General features: G+C 41.2%; 1 protein-coding gene across 1 annotated transcript in view; it reads right to left on the bottom strand.

Moving 5' to 3' along the window:
• Positions 1 to 23,192, bottom strand: part of LOC119524630 — a 204,590-nt gene that overhangs the window by 71,335 nt on the left and 110,063 nt on the right. The gene's annotated exons all lie outside the window — the stretch shown is intronic.

The following is a 23,192-nucleotide window of genomic DNA, read 5'->3' on the forward strand; positions in this document are numbered from 1 at the left end:
GGAAGTTAAGCAGTTATCTTAGGTTAGCTGTCTTTTTCTTACTCCCTTGTTATGGTCTCTTTGAAATGTTCTTTTATTGTATGTTTGTTTTCTTTTTAACTTTTTTTTCATACAGTTGATTTAAAAAAGAAGGGAAAGTTAAAGAAAAAAAAAGAAAAACAAGGAAAAAAAAAAAGATGTAGTGCCCCCTTGAGGAGCCTGTGGAGAATGCAGGGGTATTCGCCTACCCCACCTCCATGGTTGCTAACATGACCGCAGACATAGGGGACTGGTGGTTTGATGGGTTGAGCCCTCTACCATAAGTTTTACCCTTGGGAAGACGGTTGCTGCAAAGGAGAGGCTAGGCCTCCCTATATTTGGGCCTAAGAGCCTCCTCCCGAATGCCTCTTTGTTGCTCAGATGTGGCCCACTCTCTCTGGCTCAGCCAACTTGAAAGGTGAAATCACTGCCCTCCCCCCTATGTGGGATCAGACACCCAGGGGAGTGAATCTCCCTGGCAACGTGGAATATGACTCCCGGGGAGGAATGTAGACCCGGCATCGTGGGACGGAGAACATCTTCTTGACCAAAAGGGGGATGTGAAAGGAAATGAAATAAGCTTCCAGTGGCAGAGAGATTCCAAAAGGAGCCGAGAGGTCACTCTGGTGGGCACTCTTACGCACACTTTAGACAACCCTTTTTAGGTTCCAAAGAATTGGGGTAGCTGGTGGTGGATACCTGAAACTATCAAACTACAACCCAGAACCCATGAATCTCGAAGACAGATGTATAAAAATGTAGCTTATGAGGGGTGAGAATGGGATTGGGAAAGCCATAAGGACCACACTCCACTTTGTCTAATTTATGGATGGATGAGTAGAAAAATAGGGGAAGGAAACAAACAGACAAAGGTACCCAGTGTTCTTTTTTACTTCAATTGTTCTTTTTCACTGTAATTGTTACTCTTGTTATTTTTGTGTGTGTGCTAATGAAGGTGTCAGGGATTGATTTGGGTGATGAATGTATAACTATGTAATGGTACTGTAAACAGTCGAAAGTACGATTTGTTTTGTATGACTGCGTGGTATGTGAATATATCTCAATAAAATGAAGATTTTAAAAAAAAAGTATAGATGTAAAAATCATCAACAAAATATTAGCAAATTGAATCTAGCAACACATTAAAAGAATTATACACCATGATCAAGTGCGTTTTATCCAAGTTATGCAAAGAGGATATACAAAATAGCCAGTGACACATTCAAAAGTGTTCAACCTAATTAGCTGTCAGAGAAACGTAAATTAAAACCACAAGATACCACTTCACATACAAAAGGATGGCTAAAAAAAAATACACAGAAAAATGACAAGTGTAAGAGAGGATACAGAGAAATTTGAACTCTAGTGAGAATATAAAACGGTACAGCCACTACAGAAAGCAAAATGGTGGTTCCTCAAAAAGTTAAATATAGAATGACCATTTGACCCAGCAAACCAACTTCTAGTATATACCCAAAAAGAGTGAAAACAGGGTTATGAACAGACAGCTGTATACCAATGTTTTTAGCAGTATTATTCACAATAGCCAAAAGCTAGAAACAACCCAAGTGTCCACCAATATATAGACAGATAAACAAAATGTGGTACATACACACAATGGAATAGTATTCAGCCATAAGAAAAAATGAAGTTACAAGACATGGATGGAGGTGGCCTAAGGGTACATCGACTGATAAACCAAATGGTGAACTGTGGTATAAACATACAAAGGAATACTGAACAGTGGCAAGAAGGAATGAAGTTGTGAAGTATGCAACTAGGTGAAAGGACCTTGAGGACAGTAGGTTGAGTGAAATAGGCCAGAAATGAAAAAAAAAATTATAATGCCTCACTAAATTGGCCTAACAACTATGTACAAACTTTGAAAATTGAATCTGGGAGCATGGGTTATCAGGGGAAACCTTATGTAATGGTTCCTAGACTGTAAGCTCTTACAGCAGTCACATCTAGTCATGAGTTGTAATGGTTAATTAAATTAGCCAATGTAATTGTTAATCTAAATTCTGAGATGCTGAGCATTTTTGTGTGACAAGTTTAGTCCCTGGAGCTTTGGGTGTCTGTGTGGTGCCTGGAACTTGGAGCCAGAGTTCAGCAGCTGAGAGTGTCAGCACTGCCCCCATGGAGCAACTGTTAAAGAGGCTGAAAAGGAGATTATACTATTGGAGATATGAACAAAATGGACTTGGTAGAGACTTGGGTAGATCAGACTAAAGGGTAGAGGATGATATTAACTTTAACATTTCGGCCTCTGCGTGAGACCAAAGGAAGAAATGTTTATTTGATGCAAAATCTGTATTTTCTGTAGCACACTATATAATTCAACTTGTATGATCAGTTTACTCAAACACCATAATTATATGGAACCATGAATAAGAAATGAGATCTGGTTGGTTTGTACAAGTTAGTGTGAAGCCCGATACATTCCAGAATAATTTGGGCAGAGAATAAAAAGTATTTGCAAAGCTCCCTTGAAGGGAATGTGGGAAAATGTAGAAATATTGAACTTCCCCCACCTGAGGAATTCTTGATATTTTTGCAAGCATTGTGGACTACCAGTTTAGTAGGCCAAGCCCTCAATCTTGGGGCTTGCCCTTATGAAGCTTGTTACTGCAAAGGAGAGGCTAAGCCTACTTATAATCATGCCTAAGAGTCACTCCCAGAAAACCTTCTTTGTTGCTCAGTTATGGCCTAAGCCAACCCAGCAGGTAAATTCACTGCCTGCCCTCCCCCCAATGTGGGACATGACACCCAGGAGTGTAAATCTCCCTGGCAATGTGGGACATGACTTCCTGGGATGAGCCTGGACCCAGTGTCATAGGACCGAGAAAGCCTTCTGGACCAAAGAAGGAAGAGAAATGAAACAAAATAAATTTTCAGTGGCTGAGAGATCTCAAATGGAGTCAAAAAGTCATTCTGGAGGCAACTCTTATGCATTATATAGATATCCCTTTTTAGTTTTTAGCATACTAGAATAGCTAAAAGGAAATACCTGTAATTGTTGAACTGCAATCCAGTATCCTTGATTCTTTAAGATGATCTTATAAGTATATAGCTTATATGGTGTGACCATGTGATCATGAAAATCTTTTGGCTCATATTCCCTTTACCCAGAGTATGGACAAATGAGTAGAAAAATGGGGACAAAAAGTAAATGAATAATAGAGGGGGAGAAGGGGTATGGAATGATTTGGGTGTTCTTTTTCACTTTTATTTTTATTCTCATTTTTACCTTAATTTTTTAGAGTAACGAACATGTTCAAAAATTAATTGTGATGGAGGCAGGGCAAGAGGCAGCATAGGGAGGTGTGGAATTTAGTTAGTACCCTACAGCAACTAGCAAATAGCCAGGAACAACTAGAAAACCATTTGGAACAACTGATGGGGGAACATCTGTGACCGGACAACACTGTACACCAGGCAGAAATGGGTGGAATGACTGAGATTGCAACACAGAACTGTAAGTAAAGTTCCCCAAACTGTGGAGCTTGAGCCCCTCCCCTACCAGGACAGCAGGCTGAATTGCAAAACTTCATTGTGGGAAAAATCAGCAGTCCCTGCCAGGAGCAAGGGAATGTAGCTCAACCAAGCTCCATCTGCAGTCTTAATGAACAAATTCGGACTACTGAGTACAGGCTACAAGCACAGACAAACCTGGAGCAAGCAGGAAAGGAACCCGGAGGATGATCCTGGCAGAGAAGACGCAGGACTGATAGAAAAAATAATACCTAAATAAATAAAAACAGACTTTTGGAGTCCACTGAGATCAGAATACTAGAAAAGGGCTGTGCCCCAAGAAAAACAGCACACAGAACTGGGTACCAATTCTGGTTCTTGCTTGGTGAACTGGAGGACTGGGGACTAGCTCTGAAATGGAGACTTCTTGATTTTTTCTTTTTTTTCCTTTCATTCTCAATAGCTCATTAGAGAAAGCCTCAGGCATTTAATTGTCAGCACTAACCCAGGAAAGGATGGAGTTAAGATAGAGAGTCACAGGGAAAATTCAACTGTAGGAGACAATTCCCTAAAGAGCTTATTTTCTGTAAGAAAAGGGGGTAGAGGACCCAGCTCATGTGGTGGCCCTCTCTCAGAGAACTCAGACTCCAAGGCCTCAGTGTGTGTGTGGGGGGGAGGGGGGTGCAGTGGCAACAGAAACAGCTTAAGCTTGGCTTTTGACACCCTCGGTCCCTGGTTAGGACAGGGTCCACTGAGAATTAAATACACCACAACTCTTTATGCCAGTGGAAAGCTATGAGCTCAAAAATGCCACCTGCTGGGCAGGATAGGAAAAGCACATAATCTAGAGGTCTCACAAGAAAGTCTGACAACCTGCTGGGTCTCATCTTCAGGGAAACCTGATACTGAATACAGCCTCCTCCTAAGACCTGGGTCAATCTGGTCTGGGAAAATCTGATTGGGGTAATCAAGGAAACCAGATGCTTAGACAACAAAAAATTACAAATCACATTAGGAAATACAAAGATATGGCCCAAAGACATAAACTTACACTTCAACTGAGATATGGGAATTGGAACAACTAGTTATCAGAAAATCTCCTAAATCAATTCAAAAATCAAATCAATGAGTTGAGGGAAGATATGGCAAAAGAGAGGAAGGATATAAAGAAGTCATTGGGCAAACATAAGGAAGAATTTGAAAGTTTAAAAAAACAACCAGCAGAACTTATGGGAATGAAGGGCACAATACAAGAGATGAAAAACAATGGAGACATACAACAGCAGATTTAAAGAGGCAGAAGAAAGGATTCATGAACTGGAGGACAGGATATCTGAAATCCCACACACAAAAGCAGATGGGGAAAAGAATGAAAAATAAGAACAGGGTCTCAGGGAACTGAATGACAACACAAAGCACATGAATATACATATATCATGGGTGTCCTAGAAAGAGAAGAGAAGGGAAAAGGGGCAGAAAGAATAATAAAGGAAATAATCACTGAAAATTTCCCATCTGTTATGACAGACATAAAATTACAGATCCAAAATATGCACCATACGGAAACAGAATAGATTGAAGTAGACCAACTTCAAAACACTTAATCAGATTATCAAGTGTCAAAGAAAGAATTATGAAAGCAGCAAGAGAAAAGTGATCCATCACATATAAAGGAAGCTTGATAAAGACTATATGCAGATTTCTCAGTAAAAACCATGGAGGAAAGAAGATAACGGTATGATATATTTAAGATATGGAAAGAGAAAAACAGCCAAACAAGATTTCTATATCTGGTAAAATGGTCCTTCAAAAATTTGGGTGATGGAGAATGCAGGAGTAGGCTTCCCAACCACGATGGTTGCTGACGTGCTCACAGACATAGGGGACTGGCGGTTTGATGGGCTGAGCCCTCTACTACAGGACTTGCCCTTGGGAAGTCTGTTGCTGCAAAGGAGAGACTAGGCCTCCCTATAACTGTGCCTAAGAGCCTCCTCTCAAATGCCTCTTTGTTGCTCAGATGTGGCCCTCTCTCTCTAGTAAGCCAACTTGGTAGGTGAAATTACTGCCCCACCCCTCTGTGGGATTTGACAACCAGGGGAGTGAATCTCTGTGGCAATGCGGAATATGACTTCTGGGGAGGAATCTAGACCCAGCATTGTGGGATGGAGAACATCTTCTTGACCAAAAGGGGGATGTGAAAGGAAATGAAATGAGCCTCAGTGGCAGAGAGATTCCAAAAGGAGCCAAGAGTTCACTCTGGGGGGCACTCTTACACACAATATAGGCAACCCTTTTTAGGTTCTAATGAATTGGAATAGCTAGCAGTAAATACCTGAAACTATCCAACTACAACCCAGAACCCTTGAATCTTGAAGATGATTGCATAAAAATGTAGCTCATGAGGGGTGACAATGTGACTGGGAAAGCCATATGGACCACACTCCCCTTTGTCTAGTTTATGGATGGATGAGTAGAAAAATGGGGGAAGGAAAAAAACAAAACAAAACAAAACAAAAAGCACCCAGTGTTTTGTTTTTTTTTTTTTTCACTTCAATTGCTCTTTTTCACTTTAATTTTTATTCTTTTTATTTGTGTGTGTGTGGTAATGAAAATGTCAAAAATTAATTTTGGTGATGAATGCACAACTATATAATGGCACTATAAACAACTGAATGTATGCTTTGTTTTGTATGACTGCATGGTCTGAATATATCTCAATAAAATGAAAAAAATATTTGGGAGAGTTTAAAATATTTTCAGACAAACATACACAGAGTTTTTGAACAAGATACCTGCTCTACATGAAATACTAAAGGGAGCACTACAGGCAGATAAGAAAAGGCAGAGAGAGAGGTTTGGATAAGAATGTAGAAATGAAGACCATCTGTAAGGGTAAAAACAGAGAGAGAAGGAAAAAATAAGGTAAAATCCTATATAAAAAGGATTTATATATGACATATAAAATCCATAAAAAAAGACAAAATGGTGGACAGTAGACATTATGTTGAGTGAAATTAGCCAGAAACAAAAGAATGGATACTGCATGGTCTCATTAATATAGACTAACAATGATGAATCAAATTCAAGAGTTGAGAGCACTGGTTATCAGGAGATAGAAAGAGATTAGAAATCAGGTATTTGATGCTGAAGGGGTACAGAAGGTTCAACAGGATTGATTGTATAGATCCAAAAATTGATAGCACAATACTGTGTGATGGTAGCATATATTGTAAATACTCTGAAAAAAGATGAGTGTGAGTACAGTTGAAAGAAGAAGGCTAGGGGCATGTACGACACCAAAAAGAAAGAGCAAAGATAAAGAATCAAATTGTGTAACTTAGTAAAACCTAGAGTGGTCAATGATGGTGATTAATGTACAAATATATGAATGTTTTTAAATGAGGGAGAGCAAATGTCACCATTGCAAGGTACTGAAAATTGGATAGTATAGGGAAAAAAATACAACCAATGCAAACTATAATCTATAGTTAATGGTAACACTGAAAGATACTTCCAATACACCAAAGCTAAATGTCTATAAGAGGGGGATATAAGGAAGTGATATGGGATCCTTGGTGGTAGTGGTGGTATCTGACCTTTTCATTGTATTTTATTATTTTTCTTCTATGTTTTGTATTTTTATTCTTTTTTTTTCTCCTTATCCTTTCTTTGGGGAACAGATGGACATGTCCTCATACAGATTCTGGTGGTGAAGGCATAATTATGTAATTACCTTGGGAATCACTGTTTACTTAGGGTGGATTCTATGGTGTGTGAATAAAACTGTTAAGAAAATAAACAGAAGAATACAAGTGCTGGAGAAAATGTGGAGCGAGGGAAGCACCTATTCCCTGTTGACAGGGAAGTAGAATGGTACAGCCCTTCTGGAGGGCAGTGTGGTGGTTCCACAGGAAGCTAACTATGGGGTTGCCATACGTTACTGCAACCTCCTTATTAGGTATATACTTGGAAGAACTGAGAGCAAGGACATGAGTGGACATGGCACACTGGTGTTTTTGGGAGCCATATTCACAATTCGCAATGTTTGTAGGTGGCCTAAGGGTACATCAACTTATAAACAGAGTGGTGAACTGTGGTGTATACATATAATGGAATACCAAGAGGCAGCAAGAAGAAATGAAGTTGTGATATATGCATCTAGGTGAATGGACCATAGAATAGTATGTTGAGTGAAATAAGCCAGAATCAAAAAGACAAACATAATAATGCCTGTGCCAGTTTGAATGAATTATGTCCCCCAAAACACCATTATCTTTGATGTAGTCTTGTGTGGGCAGACATATTAGTGTTGATAAGAAACTGTAGTTCTTTGAGTGTTTCCATGGAGATGCAACCCACCCAACTGTGGGCAAGACCTTTCACTGGATAATTTCCATGGAGGTGTGGCCTCACCCATTCAGCATGGGCCTTGATTAGCTTACTGGAGCACTATATAAGCTCAGACAGAAAGAGCAAACTTGCTACAGCCAAGAGGGACATACTTTGAAGAATGCATAGAAGCTGAGAGAGTAGCTGCAGATAAGAGAAAGTTTGAGGATGAATATTGAAAGTAGACTCTTGCTCCAGAGAAGCTAAGAGAGGACAAACACCCCAAGAGCAACTAAGAGTGACATCTTTGAAGAATTGCAGCCTAGAGAGGAATGTCCTGGGAGAAAGCCATTTTGAAACCAGAACTTTGGAGCAGATGCCAGCCACATGCCTTCCCAGCTAACTGAAGTTTTCTGGATACCACTGGCCACCATTGGCCATCTTCCAGTGAAAGTACCCAATTGTTGATGTGTTACCTTGGACACTTAATGGCTTTAAGACTGTAAATGTGTAACCAAATAAACCCCCTTTTATAAAAGCCAATCCATCTCTAGTGTTTTACACACCGGCAGCATTAGCAAACTAGAACAATGCCTCACTAATATGGACTAACTATATTGTACAAACTCTGAGAATTGATTCTGAGAGCACAGGTTATCAGGGGAAGGCTTATAATAAAGGTCCCAAGATTGTAAGCTCTTAAACAGCAGTCATATCTATTCATGAGTTGTAACTGTTATCTCTAAATTCTGAAATGCTGAGCCATCTGTGTATAACCTGGTAGGTTCTTGTAACATTAGGTATCTGGTGTGAGACCTGAGACTCAGAGCCAGAGTTCAGCAGCTAAGACTGTCAGCATTACCTCATACAGCAACTGTTAAAAAAGCTGAAAACGAGATCAGACTTCAGTTAGAGATATGAACAAAATGGACTTGAGTAGAACTAAGGTAAACCAGACTAAAGGGAAAAAAGATGATACTGACTGTTTTAAAACCTCAACTTCTGTGTGAGACCAAAAGAAGAGATGTTTATTTGGTGCAAAATCTATACCTTCTGTAGCATGCTATATATTTTAACTTGTATGGCCAGTTTATTCAAACACCATAATTACATGGAACCTTGAATAGAGGGCAAGACCTGGTTGTTTATACAGGCTACCATGAAACCCTGATACATCCCAGAGTAATCTGGGCAGAGAATAAAAACTATTTGCAAAACCCCCTTGAGGGCTGTGCCAGTTTGAATGTATTATGTCCCCCAGAAAAAGCCATATTCTTTGATGCAATCTTGTGGGGCAGACATAATAGTGGGGATTAAGTTGGAACCTTTGGATTAGGTTGTTTGCATGGAGATGCGCCCCACCCAACTGCAGAGGATAACTGATGGGATATTTCCATGGAGGCATGGCCCCACCCATTCAGGGTGGGTCTTGATCAGTGGAGCCATATAAATGAGCTGACTCAAAGAGAAGGAACTGAGTGCAGCTGTGAGTGACGTTTTAAAGTGGAGCAAGCTTGCTAGAGAGGAACATCCTGGGAGAAAGCCATTTTGAAACCAGAACTTTGGAGCAGATGCCAGCCACATGCCTTACCAGCTAACAGAGGTTTTCTGGATGCCATTGGCCATCCTCCAGTGAAGGTACCCGATTACTGATGTGTTACCTTGGATACTTTATGGCCTTAAGACTGTAACTGTGTAGCCAAATAAACCCCCTTTTTATAAAAGCCAATCCATCTCTGGTGTTTTGCATTCCAGCAGCGTTAGCAAACTAGAACAAGGGCCTAGGGAACTCCTGATATTTTCACAACCATTGAGGAATAACATTTTAGTGGGTCAAGTCCTCAGTCTTGGGGCTTGCCCTTATGAAACTTGTTACTGCAAAGGAGAGGCTAAGTCTACTTATAATGGTGCCTAAGAATCATACCCCCCACCCCCAGAACCTCTTTTGTTGCTCAAATGTGGACTCTCTAAGCCCACTCGGCAGGTGAACTCACTGCCCTCCCCACTATTTGGGACATGACTCCTGGGAATGAACCTGGACCCAGAATCATGGGATTGAGAAATGCTTCTGGACCAAAAGGCAGAAGAGAAATGAAACAAAATGAAGTTTCAGTGGCTGAGAGATCTCAAATGGAGTCAAGAGGTACTTCTGGAGGTGATTCTTATACATTATATAGATACCCCTTTTTAGTTTTTAGTGTACTAGAACAGTAAATATTAAGGAAATACCTGAAACTGGTGAACTTAAATCCATTAGCCTTGATTCTTGAAAATGATATCATATAACTGAATAGCTTACACAGTGTGATTGTGAAAACCTGTGGCTCACACCCCCTTTATCCAGTATATGGATGAATGAGTAGAAAAAAGAGGGGCAAAATGCAAATGAATAATAGGGAAGGAAAAGGAGTATGAGATGTTTTGGGTGTCCTTTTTTACTTTTATTCTTTTTTTGGAGTAATGAAAATGTTCAAAAAATTGTGATGATGACACACACCTATGTGATGATACTCTGAACTGATTGCACACTTTGGATGATTGTATGGTATGTGATGATATCAATAAAATTGCATAAGAAATTGATTTGCTGATGAATGCATAACTATATGATACTGTGAATAATTGTGATACATTCTGGATGATTGTATGGTATGTGAATATATTTCCATATAATTGCATTTTTTTAAAAGTGCCTTCACTGTACCTCTTCCATGGGTGTTGAAGGACTTCCGCCCATCAGGGGAATTTTGGATGTAGAACATCAGGTGGAAAGCTACTTTGAAAACCCTGGTTCCTTGGTTATTGAAGACTAGGGCATTTTGCTGGTCAAGGGTACACTGATTTCAGCACTTCTGACTTGCCAAAAACAATTACCACTTGTTCTGCGATTATTCATGCTCCTTTTCAGCTCCAATTCCATCTGGACATTTCAGAGTTAGCAGAGCATGGGGGGGAGATGCATGTTTTTCACCTACTCAAGACATTTTTCAGCTTTTTTTCCTGATTGGATGACTCAAACATAGCTTTGTTTTAAAACTTCAAACATGCTGCAATATTGACGGGAAAAGGAAGTTGGCAAGAAAGGGAGATGTTACCCTCATTCTGTGACAGGGAGGGGAAGATTGAAAGGAGAGATTTATTTTACCATTGCAAACATGGCCTTATAATCAAAGAGGTCATTTGGAGCACTACAAAGAAAACAGAACTTCATAAGGACCTAAGGAGGATGGAATCAACAATTAAATTCTGACAACTCCTGCTTTACAATACAAGTGCCGTTTCTAGGTTATGCAAAATTTTTGCTTTGCAACAACAACAAAAAAAAGAGCTGGCTGTAATTTCTGACACATCACATTGCAATGCTGTTATTTAGAAAACTAAACATATGTATATGTAATTTTTCAAACAAAGATGTTGTTGTGGTTGTTTTAAGTATAAAACCCACAGCAGTACTATTTGTTGCAAACACTTGCTCTAATACAGGAAGAGGAGGGAGGGAATTATTTTCTGCCACAGGAAGTCTTACTTTCATTACCTCAGGAACATGATTTTTCAAAATTACAGTCTCCCTCCCTTTGGACACCATGAAAACAGGAGGATGGAGAATTGGCTTTGATCTTTGCTCACATAAGTTACCATCTTTTAAAGAGCTAGGAAGAATGTTGGAATAATCTTTAGAACCAACTAACTTTTCCCTTCCATGTATTATTCTAAGCCCCAGAGAGGAGAGTAAATTAAATAAATTGAAATGGGTTCGATGATGGAGTGAGAGTATATTTATTATCAGTAATAATTAACAGTACATAAATACCATGTGCAAGTCCCCTAATCTAGACACCCTAATATGTATTAATTCATTTAGTCCTCACCACAACTTTCCACAGCAAATGCTATTATTATACCCCTTTTGCTGACTTAGAGAGATACTAAGCAACTTTCCTAGTAAGGAAAGAAGCTAGAATTCAAACCTGCTTATGGTGGCTCCAGAAACCACATGCTCAACCACTGTATGTTTTCGTTATATACCCTCCAGATGCAATGCTCAGACTTTGCTGGGTGCTTTAAACTCATAATCTCATTTAATCTCCACAACACTATAGATGTCTACACTCATTTGCAGAGGAGCCAAATGAGGACAAAAGGGACTAAGGACCTAAAAAGGGGGGAACATGGTAGGCAAGAAGCAGAGCCAGTATTCAAACCCAGGCCTGCCTGATTTCAAAGCTTTTGCAAAGCTGTGTGTCAAGTACCCTGTTCTAGACATTCAAGGCTTTCCAAAAATACACCTTGTGTGCCAAAAAACATTTCCTCCCATCTAGCGAGGAAGACAGATAAAAGAAGTTGCAGTATAGTGTGATCATTGCAAAGAACTTATTTTGTAACCTCTAGACTCTGAGATCTTAAAGTTGCAAGAGTAGTGTCTCATTCACCTTTATGACACTGAATGTAGGCCCTGGATTAGGGTAGGTCCACCATGTTTGCCTAGCTGGTCTTCTGAAGCAAAGAAGCAACCCCAAGGAATGTGTGAGTCTTCCTAAGGCATCCATGGGGAAAAATGGGAATGGAACACAAATTCTGACCATTTCAACACTTTACCAACACAGCCAACTTAGTTTGAGCCTTTCAAACTAAACTCAGTTGTTTTGAGAGACAGAATAGTTAATTACATAAGAAGAGTTCTGAGAAGGAGATTTGGAGATTGAAAGAAATGCTGGGAGAAGAGGAAACAGACGGTTGCACCAATTTGGCTAAGGAGTCCAAATCTTTCATTAAGTTTCTAAATCTGGTCCTGGAAATATAACCAGTAAATGTACTGCAGATTCACACTGCCATTTCTTACTTCCAGGTGTAAGTGAAAGGTTCAAAAGAGGATGGAAATCTTACAAATCTCTCCAGATGATTGATGGTGAGGGGAAAAATCCCATTTTTCACAAATTATGGACCTTTTTTACTTCTAGTAATGTACAGAAGATTAAAGTGAAGTCTATATTTCCCAAATGGGAGGGCCAAATGATTTAAAACCTTTGTTACAATGACCCACTTTGGAGTGAAGAATCAATTTCTTTTACAGCAAGAAATCCATTAATTTAGGGAAAAAGAAAGAAGAAGGGAAGAAAACACAAGACTGAACTAAGAGAAAAAGAAGACAGGGAGAGAAAAATAGCTGAAGAAGCCAGGTATGTTTACTGTGGCTCCATCTGTGCAAATCAAGCAATTTAGTGATCAATATGCATAGTGGAGAGAGAGATGAAATTTGGGTTCTGTTTTTAGTCCCAGCTCTGCCCCTTCAGTACTGTATCAGTTTCCTATTGCTGCTATAAAAAAATAACACAAACTTAGTGGCTTAAAACAGCGATTTATAATCTTATGGTTCTGTAGGTTGGAAGTCTGACACAGAGCTCATTGGACTAAAATCAAGGTGTCAGCAGAGCTGGATTCACTTCTGGAGGCTGGAGGGGAAGATCCACTTCTTTGCCTTTTCCAGCTTCTAGAAGCTACCAGCATTCCTTCCATCTTCAAAGCCAGCAATGGCCAATCAAGTCTTTTTCCCATCGTATCACTTTGATGACCTTTCTTCTGTCTCCTGCTTCCATTTTTAAGAAACCTTGTAGTTACTCTGGGGCCACCAGGAAAATCCAGGGTAATCTTCCTATCTCTTAAGGTCAACTGATTAGGAACCTTAATTCCCCTTTTCCATGCACCTTAACATACTCACAGGTCCCAGGAATTGAGACATGGACATGTTTCAGGCTCATTATTCTGCCTACCACAAGCACTATGGGACACTGGGAATTTACTTAGTTGCTGAGCCTGTTTCCTACATCACCACACTCCCACAGCCTTTCATGGTTCTGACAGAAAACAGCAAACTTAGTTCTTTAATTAAGCCAAGGGGGCTTTTTCCACCTTTGCTTTCTACACAGAACCCATCCTGGAGTCAAGAAGAGCTAAGAAAATAGAAAAGAAGTTCAAGTAGTATCTTAAATGACTTGGCTTCTCTCCTGTCACACAAACCCAAACAACAGCATCTCTTTGGCAGGAGCACCTTCAAAAATCAGTAGGTCTGAAGCAGTTCAGTGACCTCTGCCTGGGAAAATGGCAGTGTCTTATAAAGGTAGAAAGTTCTACATCTTAGAAGATAAAAATTTCAAGCAAAGGCACATTCCTCCTTACAGTGTTACAGTGAATTTGCTATCAAATATTGAGATATTGCCTAATTATTATCCAAATATCCTCCACCCTTTTGGTGGAGCTAAACATTGCCAAACATTCTGTCAGATGCCATCAATAACTAGATCCTTTATTTCACTCTTGCTGAACCTGCAGGAAATTCAAGGGAGTTGTTCCAAGGAACTAGCCAGCTGCAGGATTCAGCTGAAGATGGAGAGAGAACATTTGGAGGCACAGCCAAGACACAAAGCATCAGGGATCAGGAAGTGAAGGGTTTCTTTATGATCACCATAAAGCTGGTGACCTCCAACAAGCACTTCCAGGTCAAAGTATTCAGTTCTCCACCACTAATACTAATACTAAGTATTACTAAGACAAAATGTGTGCACACACCAGTCACAGAACTTCATGAAGCTTAATACCTTCATAATGTCTTCCTAGAAAGGGAAAGGCTTATCCCATTGGCTCAAACCACAGAGCCTTTTGTCAAATCACTACACTTTTGGGGGAAAGAGATTGAATCTTTCTGCCATAGTCATATGGTGAAATGGAACAGAACTAAGATTAAAACTACATCTTCTTCAGCTCAGTGGGACCCCTGCTGCCATGGGACCCAGGTGACTCTTCCCCATAAGGATTTGAAGCACTTCAAACAGCATCTTGAAACAAGGGGCCCCTTCAGATGAAAGAGGATTGTCTTGAACTTGAGTCAAAGGGGTGCCTGCAGGCATGGTTTGAAAAGAACCCCTACCCTGGTATAGCTGCCAGAGAATTCCTGGCCAAAGAAATCGGCATTCTGGAGTCTTGAGTTCAGCCTTGGTTTTAGAAGCAGAGAGCAAGTAGCCTAAAGCAGCACCAACCACGGCCCAGATCCTCTTCAGAAGGCAAGCAATCCCAGTGGCAGGAACCTCAGCAGCCTTGGAATCAAGAGTACTTACTGAAAGAAGCTCATCAGAAGCAGACACGCATCATGAGATCTCAAACCAGCATCCTGGTTGAGGCCTTTGAGCAGAACCAATACCCTAGTGTTATGACCACAGAAGAACTGGCTAAACAAAGAGGCCTTCCTTATGCTAGAATTTGGATATGGCTTCAGAACCGAAGAGGTCAGCACACAGGGAAGAGCCCAAAAAGAGCTGTGAATACCTTGGCAGATGCCCCAAATTGGAGGCCCCATCTGACCGTTGGACAGGAGTACATTCAGACACCAAATGTCCTGGTGGTCCAGCCCACCCAGGCTGTGCAAACACTTATGAGTCACCAACAGAACCACCTTGGAAGGAGGGCTCTCAGATACCCAGACTCCTTTCTGGCCCCCATTCCAGGGAAAATGCCAGGATCGACCCAAATCTACTGGTGGGGCAGTGAGGCAGTTAATTTTTAAAACACAACCCTGAAATGCAACCTGAGTATAAAAAGCAACAATCACAGAACAGTGATCAGCCAGACACATCTCAGTCCATGCAAGTGTAAGGCAAGGAGGAGCTCCAAGGTGTGAATGCAGGATGGGAATCTCCTGCAGGGAAACTTCAGCAGCCAGAACATTGAGACATGGCTGAAGAAGCAGACAGACAGAATCAGCTCCTGAGCCATCACATCCATCTGCACAAGAGTACCAGCAAGATCTGGGTGCCTCAAGCCTTTTTAGATGAATCCTGAACATAGAATTTCAGGGAAAGGCACAACTTTTTCTCAGTCCAGATCCCCAGGAGTAGGACTCTCCACCTGCTGAACGACTTTGCAGTGAGGAAGATTTTTTAGACTCTGCTCAACATGCAGTGAAGCTCACCGGGGACTTCTCTTTAGGAGGAGGAAGCTGTCATTCTCAAAACCCTTAGTCCAAACCACTTTTGCTTTTGTGCAGAGTCAGAGAATTACAAGTCAGACTCCAGAGAAATCCAAGCCAACTCAGAAACCCACATGGAAGATTCCTCTCAGACTCGTAGGCAGCCACTGCCTTTTTCTATTGTTGTCATTGAGTAAATGATGGTTTCATGGCTCCATAGATTTCTGTGGGCATCGTGGTCACTGGGCAGTGGACACAGTGGCTAAGTTTTGATTTAACAAAAGCATTTTTGGGGAAACAGCACCTCCACCCACCCATCATCACGTCCTCAGCTCTGGACGATTCAAGAACTGTCGCATAACCCAGGCGAGGAGACTAGGACCTATGTGATATATCTTCCCAGCTTTCCCTTCTGTCAAGTAGGGAACTCAATGTTGAAATGAAGTTTCTCTGTAGAGAAGGGGGGGCTGCCATATTTCCTGATTATGGGAGTTCAGGGACATGAGCCTGGTCCTAGCCCTGAGGTTTGGAACAGGGAACTGGAAGCTACTTCTATATCCTCAATAAGGGGATGAATGAACAGGCTGTAACCCTAATAGTAAGATAGGATTACAAATGAATTATTTTACATCATGTCATCAGGCAAAACATCTAAGAACCTGCAGGGAAAGTTCTATTTGTGACCACAGCAGTTACTAGATAAAACAATCGATATCAATCCTTCCAGTTTTTGAGAAACTTCATAAACATTGACCCCTATATCTATGCATGCTTGTGCATTGTTATTGTGAATAAAGTATATGTACATTTTAGAAAAACAAACAACTACATCTTATGATTTTGTGCCATTTCCCAGACACACTAGGATGCCCCTTCAACTTAAAAAAAGAAGTGGCTGCCAGTACATGCCCAGATTAATACAGTATTTAGAATATGGGTGCTGCTTATAAGTATGTGATGTCATTCACCATTGCCAGATAAAAATGTCTGTATTTTTCTATAATCCACTGACAGTCTTCTTTTTGAGGAAAAAAACACTTTCCAAAATCATCTACACCCCACCCCCACCATGCCTTCTTTCCCATTCCAGAAGTTTCAGGGATACCAATACCCCATGGTAGCTACAACTGGTATCTTGGAGATCTAAGGACTCCTGAGAGTGGCAAGGGGAGTAATGGGTGATGCCTGAGCCCCCAGCCACTCTTGCAAACACATACTTGCTCAGGCGGCCGGGTCTGCCCCCTGAAGAGGGAGAGGCAAAGGTTCAAGGGCAATGAGCAACAAGATGGGTGTTTGCAAACCACCTGTGCACACAGGACAACGGTCTCTCTCCCCCCAACACATGCATGGCAGAAAATGGTATAGACAGAAAGCAAATTGTCAATAATGGCATAGCTCTACGCAATCACCAAGAGAGCTAATGGGGCTATACACACATGCACTGTGAGAATCCTGTAAAGCCTAATACTCCCTTATGAATTTTCACACTGCTCTGTGATCCATCACAGGAGATATTACACCCCAAACTATCATTTTTCATCATGAGCACTATAGGCAGGCAGGGAAACATGGCACCAAGGGCATGTGCAGCCTCCCCTCCCTGAGCTGCTTCCCCCCACCTCTTGCAGGCTATAAATTTGGAGTTCACTAAGGAACCAAGTGCTAAAGCAGTGGGCATCAAGGGGCCCCCAATCCAAGGTGGGAGTAGAGCTGAGGAAGGCTCTTCCCTCTTCTCAATGAAGAGTTCATTAGCACCACACATGCAAATCTAGAGTGAAGATTGGCCCTCAGCTGAAGAGTTCTCAGCAAAGTCTCATCTTTCTCTCTACAGTGATTTCACACCTGAGAGGCCCTCATGGTTCCTGGCCCTGGAATTTCCTGTTGAGTCTTCACTTACTCCATCAATGGAATAACGGAATAGGAGCTGTCCTTTTTTTTTTTTTTTTTTTTGGAGGAAATTCTGGATTGGAGATGCCTACACTTCCCACTGGATCTTTCCCCCAGCCTGGGAACCTAGGGGGCACAGGAGGAACAGTGGGGAAAATTAAATAGAGAGGAAAAAAAAAAGAAAAAGGATGGAACAGAGAAGAGAGAGATCTGCTATGACTGGCCCTTTCCCATATGCCATCTCATTTCTTCCTTGGAACAGCCTTACCAAGGGAGGCTTTATTTAATCTCACTGTACAGATGAAAAAAACAGAGAGGTTACTTGGCTTGTCTGTGAAACAAGATTGTTTTATGCGATTTAATTTTCTCAGAACAGCAGAAGAAAGCTAAAGCCAAGGTTACCCTTACATTCTTAGGAGAAGCTGCCACACTCATAACTGCAGGTCTTGCTAAAGAAGCAGTCATACCTGTGCTTTGACCTTGACTTCACCATCTGGCCACTCTAAGCAGAAGACTGATGTTTATTGCCAAAGACAGCAGGTCAGAGAGTTGTCAGCCTACTTGGGATATCTACTGGATCAGGAAATTGAGGTTTCAGTACTTGGCTGGAGGCTTGCTGGGCTAAACACACTCAAAAGCCCTTCCTGGTGAGACCACAAGAGTAAGGTGCAGTTGGAGGGTGCTAAGGAGGGCTGGACATTCGTTCCTCGGAATGTGTTAACTTAAACCTAGATGTGCTTGCTGCCTCGAGCCCAGGGAATTGAGAGAATTCTGAAGGCAGGAGGGTTCCAGCTTGCCCTCCCAACATGTGGCATGGGAGCACATGTAGGCTGCCCAAGGGCCCAGAAGAGGCTGGGAAGGGGACCTGGTCTTGATCTGTCTTGATGGGCCCCAAGAGGGCATCCTTCCAGTGCAAGTGGACCCCAACACTAAAAGGTTGTGAGGTAGCCCACCTCAGGCAAGAACTGTGCACTGCAGGGGTCCCCATCGTGGGTGCCTCTGAAGGACCCACGATGCCATGGGAACATGATGGCTACCCATATAAGCCAAGGGGAAACTGCAGATAGCACCAGCTAGGTAGAGACCTTGCCTCTTCTGTGTCTTGCTCCTCCTAGCCCAACTCTAGAGGACCTGGAAGAAAGAGTAGAGACAACAGGGGGATTTGGCAAGCCATGCCCACTTCCCCACTGCAGGTCTGGCCTGAACTGGAGGCTGGTAGGGGTGGGGGGAAGGGGTGACAAGGAAGAGAAAAACTTCAAGTTATATGTAAGCTAGAATTTTTTAAGTGAACAGAATTATTCTAATGCCAGAAAATGAGTTATCGAAATAAGATTGTTTCAGTACCTGAAAGTCATTGGAAAACTTTGGGATTCTGGGGTAGGAAAGTGGAACTCAACATGGCTTGACTGAAGGTGGTATTGGGAGAAAAATAGAAAAATAGTGTTTTCCAACAGGAACCCTATGAAAGTCTACCCAGCTGACAGATTGGTTAAATTGAACAGCACTGATGTTTGGAGATCCAAAATGTGAACCCTACATTCTGCCTCCAAGGGCAGAGATTTCTCTACTGCTGTGGAGCTCAAAATCAAAGGCAGTTGAGGTTGTTTGATCTAGAATTAAACAGATGTTTTGGAATCACTTCTTCCCCAAGGTTAGCCAGCAAGAACATAAATCTGTCTCTTTCGGAATTAAGGAGATCTGATTAGGAATTTGCATTGGGGTCTATAGTGCAAATCAGTACCCCTCCATATTATTTTGCCTATGACTGTGTCAGAGATGATAGCATGAGCACAACCCAGCTGGCCAAGGTAGCAAAGAAATCTGGAGGCAAGCACAGTTGCCAGTAACCTCAATAACTTAAAATAGTGAACCATAACAAGAACAGCTAACTACCACAATAATGTGTGCCTGGAGTTTGCCAAGTCTGTTTCCTTTCACTGTTGCCAAGTACATTTTTGTCCTCCTTTTTTCTTAGCTTTTTGCATTAAAGAAAGCGGAAAGATTCAAGAAACAAACCAAGAAGGTGAAGAAAATATTACAGAGACTGAGGGGAAAAGACCAATTAGTATGCATGACAAAGAAAGGCCCAGCCTTTAGGACTGGGAAGGAAGAAAAAAAAGGATGTGAAGGGAGAGAAAGAAGAAGGAACAGAGTTTGGCTGAGTCAGGCTTATGTACTAAATGTTACACCTTTATAAATTCCCAGAAGTGCAAAAAAGATCTCAGTGTATATAATGCTTTAAAAAGACACAGAAGGAAAAAGGAAATGAATTCAACTCACTTGCTTTCGGTTCTGCCTTTAAAAAAAAAGAAAAAAATGGAGGCAGATAAACACTACTAACATAGCTCTTTGCCACATTTCAAAATGAATAAATAAAACCTTCCCTGCCAACTTGTTTTTATTATTATGTCTGTCTCTGACTTTTTATTTCCCCATGAACAAGAACATTCTTTTATGTAATTCCATTAAGCACAGCTAAGAAGTATGAGAGATTCAACAATGATACAATGCTTACATTCTATATTTCCTTTTTCCTTATGTCTCAACTGTGTCCCTTCGAGCCACCTGTCCTCTATCCTCCAATCCCATCCAAGTTCATCCTTGGCATTCAATTGTCATCTATTTAGACTGTCTTTTTTTTTCAGTTGTGGAAACATATATACAGCCTAAATCCTCCCATTCCACCCCCTCCCTAGCCTTCCATTAGTGGGATTAATCACATTTAGAATGTTGTAATGCTCTTTCCCACCATCCATTACTAGAAATTTCCCTTCACCTCAAACAGCAACCCTACACTCATTTCTTAACTCCCCACTGCCCCTTCCCCCATTTCTCTTAACTCAAACTCTACTTTTCATCTCTATGGTTATATTCTCTGATAATTTCTTTGTGTTTACTGTGGGGCTTAAAATTAACCTCTTAAATCCATATCAATCTTGTTTTTCTTTGATACCACCTTCACTTCAATAGGGCACATAAACTATGTTCCTATACTCCTTCATTCCCCCACCTTTACATACTTGTCTAAAATTACATATTTTACACTGAGTTCAAAACCACTGATTTGTCCTTAGAGTTTGTGTATTTTTTATCATGTAGGAAGTAAATAGTGGAGTTATAGTTCAAAAATTATTGACTTCTATTTGTATTCCATTGTGTTTGGAGAACGTTCTTTGAGTATAAGCAATTTTTTTTTTTTTTAATTTCTTGAGGCTTGTTTTATGTCCCAGCTTATGGTCCCTTCTGGAGAAAGATCTGTGATCACTAGAGAAAAATGAGTGTCCTGGTGATTGGGATGTAAGGTACTATATATGTCTGTTAAAATTCTCTCTATCTCTTTCTACTTTCTTTGTCTCTCTGTTGGTAGGGCTTCCTTTAGAATCTGAAGTAGAGCAGGTCTTTTATTGGCAAAGTCTCTCAGCATTTGTTTGTCTGTGAAAAATTTAAGCTCTCCCTCAAATTGGAAGGAGAGTTTTGCTGGATAAAGTATTCTTGGTTGGAAATTTTTCTCTCTCAGAATTTTAAATATGTCATGCCACTGCCTTCTCATCTCCACAGTGGCCACTGAGTAGTCACTACTTAGCCTTATATTGTTTCCTTTGTATGTGGTGAATTGCTTTTCTCTTGCTGCTTTCAGAACTTGCTCCTTCTCTTCAGTATCTGAGAGTCTGATCAGAATATGTCTTGGGGTGGGTTTATTTGGATTTATTCTATTTGGAGTTCACTGGGCAGTTATGCTTTGTGTGTTTATATTGTGTAGAAGGTGGGGGAAGTTTTTCCCCAACAATTTCTTTGAATACTCTTTCTAGACCTTTACCCTTCTCTTCCCGTTCTGGGACACCAATGAGTCTTAAGTTTGGATGTTTTATTTTATCTATTGTATCCCTGAGATCCATTGCAATTTTTTCAATTTTTTTTTCCATTCTTTCTTTTATTCTTTCATTTTCTGTTCTGTGGATTTATTTCCAGGACACTGAGATGTTGCCCAGCTTCCTCTAGTCTTGTATTGTGAATATCCAGAGTCTTTTTAATTTCGACCAACAGTTTAATTTCCATAAGATCTTCTATTTTTTTATTTACTCTTGCAATGTCTTCTTTATGCTCTTCTCGGGTCTTCTTTATGGCACACATCCTGGGCCATGGTCTTCTTGATGTCCTTTAAATCCTTTGCCATGTTTTCATTCTTTGATTGTAGTTCTTTGATTAATTTTGTGAGGTACAACATTTCTTCCGAAATCTTGATTTGTGTGTTTGGAGCTGGATTCTCCATATCGCCTGGTTTTATCATATGCATTAAGATTTTCTGTTGTTTTTGGCCTTTTGGCATTTGTTTTGCTTGATAGGGTTCTTTCAAGTTGTATCAAAAAAAAAAAAAAGGATATTGATCTAATTTTTCAGAGACACAGTTTGGTGACGTACACTTTCTCTAACTAACCAGCAGATGGCATCTGTGAGTCACCTATATCCCTCAAGTCAGTTCTGAACCTTTTTTCCACAGAGTGTGGGGAAATGATTCTTGTGTGTTCAGTTGGAGAACTCAGTTTGGGTGTGTTGCTGGAGCCGTCTGCCCTGAATGTGGGGCATGTGTACAGGTGGCCAGGGAGGAAGGGCAGTTCTCTCAGTGTCCCACAAACCACCAGACTTGGTGTAGCACCCCTGGGTTCTCCGAGTGGATCCCCCCTCCCAGCCACAATCCTCCCTCAGCTGAGAGAATGCCGTGTTACGTCATCAGTGTGCGCCATCCCTCAAGGGAAGCCCTGGGCAGCTGGGCTGTGCCGCGGGGCTCTCAGCTCGTTTCAGAATGCAGAATGTGTGAGGCTGTCTTCACTGCAATGCCTTGTGGGCTGAGAACAGCTGAGGTTTTCTCCACAGAGAGCGAGCGAGAGACAGGAAAACTCCCAGGTTCACCCGTCAGCCAGATATAGCACCCGATCCTCTGGTCTCCCTATCCTGCGATTCTCCCAAGGTCAGTTGTCAACAAAAGCCTCTGTCTGCTTGTTGAGGATTCTCTGTCTGCATTGAGCAGTTAATATTAAAACCTCACTTGGAGCTGGGCTGAGAAAGTGCATGTCGCAGCTTCCGTGAGGGAGGGGCTCTCGGCTCTCAGCACGGGTCCACAGTTTTACTTACAGATTTTATGGTGTGATCTTGGGCATTCCTCCCAATTCATGTCGGTGGATGTTGAGTGTACAGTCATGTTTGTCTCCCCACTGTTATTCCAGGTTAGTTAGTGGTTTTTTGTTCATTTATGAATTGTTCTGGGGGAGACTAAGTCTTCCACTTCTTTCTATGCTGCCATCTTCCCAGAATCCAAACTGTCTCTGACTTTTTAAATGCTTTCCTTAAAAATGTTTTCATGCTTCCTTTTCCCTGAACATTTTACAGTTCGCCTTCTTAAATTTCACTGGAGACCTGTAAATCAAATTGCATCTTGCTGATTTGATAGCTGCTTTTACACAGCCCAGTGGAAGGCAATGCCTCAGCATTACTCATGCTGAGAAGAGAGTTTATTAGCAAGCCCTCCCCT

This window comes from Choloepus didactylus (genome assembly GCF_015220235.1).
Source record: "Choloepus didactylus isolate mChoDid1 chromosome 11 unlocalized genomic scaffold, mChoDid1.pri SUPER_11_unloc3, whole genome shotgun sequence".
NCBI lineage: Eukaryota > Metazoa > Chordata > Mammalia > Pilosa > Megalonychidae > Choloepus > Choloepus didactylus.